General features: G+C 38.9%; 1 pseudogene; it reads left to right on the plus strand.

The window, feature by feature from the left end:
- Positions 1-8,793: 8,793 nt before the first annotated feature.
- Positions 8,794-9,774, plus strand: LOC116100851 (annotated as a pseudogene).
- The last annotated feature ends 309 nt before the right edge of the window (positions 9,775-10,083 follow it).

The raw sequence follows: 10,083 nt of genomic DNA on the forward strand, positions 1-10,083 counted from the left end.
CATCTCTTGATTTTTGGTGATAGATGTTCTTAGTGACTCTGACCGGAGCTTGTCCTATCCCTGCCACCGGGTGGCTTCCCTGCACTTGTGGGGCCTGTGCCTCCCTGTTGTCTGCTCCAGGCTTAGGAACTCACTGGAGAGAAGATGGCAGCTCTCACTGGAGACTCCGGGTCAAAGCGATCCCTGGAGGCAGACCCACCTTGTGCAAGGGAGGGGCAGCTAAGGTCGCTGATCCACCTCTGCCACTTGGAAGCTGAGAGGATCCTGTCCCTGCTGCCAGGCGGCTCCCCTGCGACTCTTGGGGTCTGTCTCATTGATTCTTTATATTGTTTTCTTTAACTGATTGATTTCAGCCATGATGTAGATTATTTCCTGCTTTCTCCATCTGCAGCTTGCCCCTCACTGGAGTTACTTTCTTTTACGGTACTATCACATTCATTTATGTGATGCCTAATCCAGATACTCCATGTACCAGAACAAAGTTGTGTCTGTGTTCTTCACGGTAGTGGGGCCCCTCATCTACAGCCTCAGGAATAGTGATATTAAGAGTGCCCTGAAAAGATAACTTGGTATTGACTATTATCAAAACTAACAATAGTAGCAAATGTTGGTGAGGATGTGTAGAAAAAGAAACCCTTAAGATTGTTGGTGGTTATGAAAGTTAGCACAACCACTAGACAAAATATTGTGAGTCCTCTGTACTTCTGAATCACTATATGATCTGGATATACCTCTTCAAAACATATTTCCATGGTAATAAAATCATCAAACAAAGGCCACTCACATAACTACCTTTATTGTACCACATAAATACATCCTTAGTCTAGGAGCTCAACAGCAGAATAGATGAAGAAAAGAAACTGCATACATCATAGACTATTTATTATGCAATGGGAGGAATTCTAATGAGCCAAATACATCACAGAAAACATCCCATAGACTGGGTGCAGAAACTATTTAAATAGTGGCCTGAAAACAAAGATGGGCCATGAAGGATTGAGAAGCATATGACACAGGGCAGAGAGAAGAGGGGCATCAGAGAGAGAAAACAGGGTGAGGTGGACATCGCCAAAGCATAACATATGTTTATTTAGAAATTTTACAATGAAGGGCATTGAGTTTTTTAGTTGATAGCTGCCTTTGGAGAAGACATGATGAATGATTGAAGTGCTATCTACATTTAAATTAATATGTATGGCATGCATTATGCATTTGTACCAGATGATAGCATAATACCCCATATTGGTATACCATTTTGATTTTCAATATTTCAGTATAAGTTAAAAATAAATTCAATTTACATTTTAAAATAATTTTTAATATTAGGTTGTGTGTTAATATAAAAATAAAACTGATTTTACTGGGTAAGTTTGTATATTATGGGTTAAAGCATGCTTGTGTTTATGCATATGTGTGTGTGTGTGTGTGTGTGTGTGTGTGTGTGTGTGTGTATCAGAGGAAAATCATGGAAATTGTTGGAAAGGAGCCATGAGCCCCATCTGCACCATGTCAGATCAATGTGCCTTTCCCCAGACCCCACAGTCTGCCTATCTTCCAGGAGGTCTGCTCTAACCAAGGACACAGAAGGAATGTTCTAACTAGGAACAGTACTGCCTGCCTCCCAGGCCTGCTCTAATCCAAAACACCCAAGCCAGTAAATACCAGAAATAACCAGATGGCAAAAGTCAAGAACAAAAACAGAAGTAACAGAAGCCACTGTAATTTGACACCATCAGAACCCAGTTCTCCTACCACAGCAAACCGAGGATACCCAAAGCTGGTAGCAAAAGCATTCGCTGCTGATGACATGACCCACAGTGAAGGCATCTGTCTCTACTTCTAGTTATTCTCCATTTTCTGTCTCTCTTTGTCACTGTCCTCCAGGACTGTCCATTCACTGTCTGTGAGATTATCTGTATGGCCTCATTCATTCTATCCATTTCCACTCCTTACCAGTCTGCCTTACAAAAACAACTGACGCAAGTTGATTGGCTCTCAGCATTTATCTTTCCTTTTGTAACCACAGTGATACAAGTATACAAAGCATTTTCTCACCATGGATATTTTTATGGATACAAAATCCATAAAAATGGATTGCTATATCCTCAAAAAGGAATGATTCTCCTTGCCCTAGCAATCATTCTTGTTAAAGGTCCACAGCTGGGAATGTCATAGGCCCTATAGAAGAACCTGCTAGTGTTACTTTGCTAAACTAGGATATTAGCAGATTGAACCATAGCCATTCTGGAGCCTCATTCCATTAGGCATAATAAGTTTTTCCTGGGGAGGTATTTTTTAATTAAGTATTTTATGTATATATCATTGGGGTTGATACCATGCCAGGTTATAAAGCAGTTCTATTAAAATTATGCACCTGACCTCATATTCCATCCCAATGATGATCATGCAATGTGATTCATGGATGAACAGAGAACCACTCTGCAGAGAAGGACAAAAGAGTCCTTGGGTTAAGTTTTAGGCGTGAAATCTCTTTACCATCAGGATAGTGATACATCTGCTCTGGACACAGAATAAAGATGTTGGCAGCTTTCATGCTCCTAAAAGAGGTTCTTTGACAATGGAGCCCACTCTAGAAAAGTAGAGATATGATACAGAGAAAGGATCCATGTCTTTGATATTGGAAAAGCTCCCCTAAGATATTAGAGATAAGAGACTGAAAGAAGAATTTATGTCCTGGTCATATCATCTGATTTCTGGATAAAGCTAAGTCTTGACTGGTTCATCCCTATACCTTCTGGGCATGAGGAAAATGGTCTCACTGATTGCTCAAGTCAGTTTGGATAACTCCTACATGCCATAATTCTTCTATATCAAAAATTTTTATTGTTTTATTTTTATTTTAACATATATAAGAAATAAATGTAATAAATCAAATACATGGACAAAAATACAAGAATCATATGTCATCTCAATGGATCCAGCCCCCCTCTTATTGCCTCCCTCTCCCCTTTCCCACCCAGGTCACTCCTTTCCCCTGCCCCCATGATTATTTTGTTCTCACTTATAAGTGTGATTGACACATCCTCACTTGGTCTTTCTTGTTTAACTTCTTAGGCTCAGTGGGGTGTATTATGGATATTCTGTACTTTTTGACTAATATCCACTTGTCAGTGAGTACATACTATGCATGTCCTTTTGGGTCTGGGTTACCTCACTCAAGATGATATTTTATTGTTACATCCATTTGCCTGCAAAGTTCATAATGTTCTTGTTTTTAATAGCTGAATAGTATTACATTGTGTAGATGAACCACACTTTTGTGTCCATTCTTCAGTTGAGGGTTATCTGAGTTTCTATTATGAATAAGTTTCATGCTATAAACATAATGAACCATGTGTCCTTGTGATATTGTCTAACATCTTTTGGTATATGCCCAGAAGCAGTATAAACTGGGTCTTCAGGTAGAACTATTTCCAATTTTCTGAGGAACATCTAAATTGATTTTGTATCCATAAAAATATTCACTCTGAACTGGTTTTATATGTTCTTGTTTTTGAGAATTTCACACACACACACACACACACACACACACACACACGGAGAGAGAGAGACAGACAGACAGACAGACAGACAGACAGACAGACAGACACAGTGAAATATTATCTATCTCCATTTATCCCTTTAACACTCTCCATATCCTTCCATACCTCTTTCAAATTCATGTCTGGTTTGTCTGAGTTTTTTTGATCATTAAGTACAGCTAGTGATGCCCATATATGCATGAGTATGGGGCCATCCACTGGATCATTTAGATCTACCAGTTGCTATATCCTCAAAAAAGAATGATTCTCCTTGCCCTAGCAATCATTCTTGTTAAAGGTCCACCGCTGGAAATGTCATAGGCCCTATAGAAGAACCTGCTAGTGTTACTTTGCTAAATGATCATTCTGTCAATTTTGCTTTTAAAATTTTTATGTCCGTATTTATAGGCCTGGGCTTCTCTCAGCTTTGTCAGTGAAACTTGTTCCGCAGTGGGCAGCAGTCAATGGAGAGATTCAGAACTGGTCAGAATACTGAGAATGAGGTTGAATGCATAACCCAATATTTTTTTAAGATTTTATTTATTTTATGTATGTTAGTATACTGTTGCTGTCTTCGTGTACACCAGAAGAGTGCATTGGAATTCATTACAGATGGTTGTGAGATACCATGTGGTTGCCGGGAATTGAACTCAGGACTTCTGAAAGAGCAGTCAGTGCTCTTAACTGCTGAGCCTTCTCTCCAGCCCATACAAACCAAATTTTGATGCTCTCAAAGTAATTTTTGAAAATTTGTTAACAGACTTTCCACAAAGTAACTTTCTCATAACAGTGTATAAGATGCTCACCTCTGATGAACTCTTCCCTTGTATCAGCTTGTTCTCACTGTGGACTGCACTTCTTATCTCCTCATGTCTTATTTATAGCATCTGTTCAATTTCTGCTTCCATTTCCATAGGATCAGGCCAAGTCACCTCATCACCTTCACAATTTCATTTTCATAACTGGGGACACAATGGTGAAATCAAATCTCTTGTGGGAAGACATGCTCATTATTCCCTGTAGAAGCCTGGAGGAGAGGTGTACCTAGTTAGTTAGTTCCATGGTGTTTCCTGATCTCCACAGAGGAAAGTCTGTATACACAGAGTATAAGGTCTCCAAAGAGAAGGTTTCTCCCAGAGCATACAATGTCATAAAATTGATGCACTCACTCACCAAGTTGTAAGGATGGAAATGATTTTTAAATACCAGGTCAAATATCTGATCCATTAGGTTGTGCATCAGTTAATTGGTTTTGAGCTAAAGATTGTGCCTGAGATTCTGTCAGTGGCTTCTACCTTATGAATCCGACCAGGAAGATCCTATTAAAATTCTACTGGCATTTGGGGTACTTGGCAAGTGATCGCTCTGCTCCGGTAAGAACACCAGTTGCTTCAGTTGTTCCACCTTTCTTCTTCATGAAAATGTCTAGATAGCAACTGGTGTTCTAAAGCTTGCACAAGCCATCAGTTCACAGAAGGATCAGAGTGAGGGTGGTCAAGAACAATTCTGTAGAAGAGGAAGCTCTGAGGAGAGAGCTACTTGCTCAACATGATAGGGAAAGTTAATGCTAAAACCAGTGAAACATGCTGGTGAGTTAGACAAGTTAGGACCAGATATTCCTTATTAAAGGAAGAGAGGAGCCAGTCAGGTTCAGTTCTTATAAAACATTCACAAGAATATTACTTAGATTTATTTAATAAATTTTTATTAGCCCACTTGTTTTTCTATTTAAATAAGATCTCTGTATTATCTTATATAACTTAGTTTGTTTTATACATTAGAAATTGAAATTGATTGTATATAATTTTGTCTTTTAAAGTTTTTATTCAGATGTTATTTTACTTGTTTTATGAAAAATTTGACAGCAATAACATATTATTGTAGTTAGCATAGACATTTCGTACTGCTGTGTGTGTGTGTGTGTGCACATGTGCAAGAGAGAGAGAGAGAGAGAGAGAGAGAGAGAGAGAGAGAGAGAGAGAGAGAGAGAAAGACTGATGTTGGCATGCAAATATCAAGTCCAGAGGTAGACATTGGGTGGCTTCTTCTATAATTTCCCACCTTCTTCTTTTTATTCTTTGAGACAGGATCTCACAGTGTATCCCTGATTGACCTAGAAACTGCCTGTCTGTTTCCCGAGTGCTGGGATTAAAAGCATTCAGCATGATGTCAAGATATCTACCTTATTTTCTATGACAGAGTCCCATGAAACTTAAGCTTGTCATTTCAGTTCTTCTGACTGAGCAGTGAATCCTGAAATTTGCCTGTCTCCACCCTGCCCCAGGCTGTCGATAACAGATGCATATCACTATATAGACCCAACTACTTCAAGTGGTTTCTGGGGGTCCAAACTCAGGTTCTCATACTTGAACATGAACAACAAGCAAGTTACCCACTGAGCCATCTCCCTAGTCCTAGCTATTTGCTTTTAGGGCATTACCAGAGTCGTACTTAGCAAATCATTTTTTTTTTTTTTTACTTTTCTATTAATGTCCTAATGATCTGAAGCCAAGGTATCCTGGGTCTTCAGTTTGTTGTATGATTCTGTCCTCTGGCTTTCCTGTGTCATATCCATACTATAATTCTATTTTTTCTCCCTAAAGCTTTTTTCAAAGCTGGCATCCTCTGTTCTAGTACTCAGGTGTCACTAGAGCATTTCCCCTTCACTTATGTTTCTAAAACAGTAACTCCTACTCTGGTTTCCTTACAAGTCTGTCAGAGAAATGAACATTTTATTCTGTGACTCAGGGGAAGCCTGAAGGTTTGGGAAGGAAGCATGGGATTGTTTTGATGTAATTGTACAAAGTACAGATGGGAAAAGAAGGTATGATACATGTGAAGTCATCAGGGCTCCTTATACTGATGAGAAGGAACTTGAGTGGATGGCAGGATCTGGCAAGTATTAATGGGTTTCTGGTTCTAAGGATGTGTGAGTACTGACAGTGGGGAGAAATCTGGAAAGAGGAGGAGTTAGACTAGGAGGTTCAGGGATAGTGGGGAGCTTTGTCCAGAAGGGGGCTGTAAAGGGGAGTTTGACAAGGAAGAAGGCAGTTAGTTGTATGTAAGATTGGAAGATGATAGAGAATCAGGAATCTCATTTTTGTTTACTACCTAACTGCTGATGTTCCATCTCCCTAAGCCTAGCCCCCATTTGACTCATAAAAGGTTTTCCAGGAGTAATTCCTGAACATATAGATAGGGGTCCACATGCAAGGACCGCTCAAGCTGAGGTTTTATGTCACAAACAGGACCAACATCTAAACCAGTGGTGCTCGTATACCCCAGTAGCCTCCAGCTTCTAGAAAAGTCAGACAGTGAATATGGCTCATCTTTATTCTTGTGTTGATTATTTCCCTTCAGATACAGTAGTCAACTGAGGCTATAGACCAGGCTTTCTTAATTTAAATAATTATTCCTCCATGGATTTATTAAATATCAATTCATCAGTTCATTTGGGGTCAATTTTGTATTATGTATGTAACTACCTGTTTTCAGTTCTGGAAACAACACAAAATCTAGATCAAAATTCTTGTCATCCTGCAGTTTATATTCTAGAGGGAGAATTAGGCATGAAGCTGAAAATATCAAATACTTTGTATTATTTCCATTGGTAGTGAGTGCTCTAGAAAATGGGAAACTGTGTGATAGGAGTTAGAGATCTGGGTGGTAGAAATGTACAGAGTGGCTCGGATGTCTTCTGTGGAGTGTATGGTGATGGGTACTCAACCACTGAGTAGATGACACAAACTCCAAGTATAGCTGTATTTTCCTTTAAAGTTAACAAGTGAATCATAGATTCAGTATAGTCCTACATGGTATTTTCTAAAGTCATTTTCTAATCCCAAGAATCAATGGTAGAAAATTGAAAATAAAATGGGGCAAATTTCAGTAAATTTGGTTCACCTGGATCAGAAACCAAAGAAACATTCTGGAAGCCATTTGACTTATGTTCATTTGGAGTCACTTTATCTACAAATCAAATTTTGGGGATATGGTATATTTATTCAGGTATATATGGCTTATTTTTCATTCTTAACAAAGTAAGTATGCTTTGTACTCTGGTATTTATCAAAAACTACCAATATATTTCCATTTAAAATTATCATAGCGTTAATTTGTCAGGTTTTTTTATGACTTATCTAATTTGAAACTCTTTACTTAAAATTTATATATAAGTTTACAATTAAATACAACACAAATATTCATGCATCAGAGTAATGGATAGTGGATTCTAAGTAACACAGTATTTGTATATGTACCAAGAATGGGTTTAGTTAACTTTTGCTACATAGAAAAGTGTTGCCAAAGACTACTATTCTATTTTTTGTGAGAAAATTTTTATTGGTTATTTTATTTATTTGCATTTCAAGTGTTATCCCCCTTCTCAGTTTCCCCTCCTGAAATCCCCTATTCCATCCCTTTCCCCCCTGTTCAATAAGGGGGTTCACACACACACACACACACACACACACACACACACACACACACTCCTGCCTCACTGCCCTAGCATTCTCCTATGCTTGGCATCCAGCCTTCATAGGACCTTTCCTATAGCCTTTCCTCCCATTGATGCAAGATAAGGCCATCCTCTGCTACATATGCAGCTGGAGCCATGGGTCCCTCTATGTGTATTCTTTGATTGTTTATAACTTAATAATAATAATGTGTGTGTCTGTGTGTGTGTGGTGTGTGTGTGTGTGTGTGTGTGTGTGTGTATGTGTGTGTACATATGTCATGGTGAGCTTGTGGAGTTCGGGGAACTTTTAAGTATTGCTACCCTTTGATCACCATATTAAAGATGGTCTCTTTTGTTTCTATTGCACTATGTGTCCAGCCTAACTGGCTTTCAAGCTTAAGAGTACTTCACTAGGCTTTGCCTTGCACTAATATTTTGTTATAGGGGCACTGGGATTACAGATATACTCCTATATCAAACTTTTGTTTTGTTTTGTTTTGTTTTGTTGTTTTGTGGGTTCCAGAAATGGAATTGAAATCAGGTTGTGTGGCAAGTGGTTTTAATAATTGAGTCATTTCAACAGCAGTATTTTATATGTGTTAAACTTTTCTGAGCCAAAGCTTTGTAACTCTCCATTTGTCTTTTAAAGGTTCATTGTTACAATGCATTGACCATTCTTCAAAACTGCTAGTCTGAACCTATGTCAAAAGGAGCATGTCTTTAAAACTTCTGCCAAGAATTTCAAATTTGAACTCAGTTCCTGCACAGTTCCTGTGACTTCATCCTGTATGTACTATGTCCCTAAGATAAACGCAGGGCTCCAATATTGTAATGAGGAGGCAAAATCACAGCTCTACTGTTGAGTTCATCCTCTTGGGATTTTCTAACTATCCTGAACTTCAAGGGCAGATGTTTGGGGCTTTCCTAGTTATTTATCTGGTGACTGTGTTGGGAAATGCCATCATTATCACCATCATCCTCCTGGACCAGAGCCTGCACATCCCCATGTACCTGTTTCTGCAGAACTTATCTTTAGTGGACCTCTGTTTCAGCACAGTCATCACACCTAAAATGTTGGTGGTCCTGACCACTGAGAAAGCAACCATTTCCTTTGGGGGCTGTTTTGCACAGATGTATTTCATTCTTTTCTTTGGTGTGACTGAGTGTTTCCTCCTGGGAGCAATGGCTTATGATCGATTTGCTGCAATCTGCCATCCTCTATCCTACCCCGTGATTATGAACAAAAGGGTCTTTGTGAAATTAGTGATGTTCTCCTGGGTCTCAGGTACCATGATGAGTACGCTGCAGACCACATGGGTGTTTAGCTTCCCCTACTGTGGCCACAAGGAGATTAACCATCTCTTCTGTGAGACTCCTCCTGTGCTGGAGCTTGCCTGTGCAGACACCTTCCTGTTTGAAGTCTATGCCTTTACAGGCACCATTTTAATTGTCATGGTCCCCTTCCTGTTGATACTCTTGTCTTATACTCGAATTCTCTTTGCCATCCTGAGGATGCCATCCACTACAGGGAGGCAGAAGGCCTTTTCCACGTGTGCTTCTCATCTTACCTCTGTCACCCTCTTCTATTGCACAGCCAGTATAATTTATCTACAGCCCAAATCCAAGTACTCACCAGACACCAAGAAACTGATGTCATTGGCCTATATACTGCTCACCCCTCTGCTGAATCCACTTATCTACAGTCTGAGGAACAAGGAGATGAAAAGGGCTGTGTTGAAATTATGGCAAAGAAAAGTGGCTTTTCACATAGTTTGATTTGTTGAAGAACTTGTTGTTTTGCTATCATTCTTTTGAATTCTATGGATTTTTAAGGTAGTGAAAACAAAGAGTACATTTCTTGGTTAGAGTATGTTTTCGTTCTTGATATTTCCATGTTTATAAACATATCACATTAATCTTCATATTAATACTTAATTGTTTTAAGAGGTATATGCTTCTGAAACATAATTCACAGTTTATTGATCTACTTTCTGTTGTTGACATACAAATTATTGTGGTAGCACTGCCATTAACATGACGTTTAAATAAATCCAGTTCCTTATATATTCATGTTTTGGGGTTTTA

Source organism: Mastomys coucha, unplaced genomic scaffold (genome assembly GCF_008632895.1).
Source record: "Mastomys coucha isolate ucsf_1 unplaced genomic scaffold, UCSF_Mcou_1 pScaffold21, whole genome shotgun sequence".
Lineage (NCBI taxonomy): Eukaryota > Metazoa > Chordata > Mammalia > Rodentia > Muridae > Mastomys > Mastomys coucha.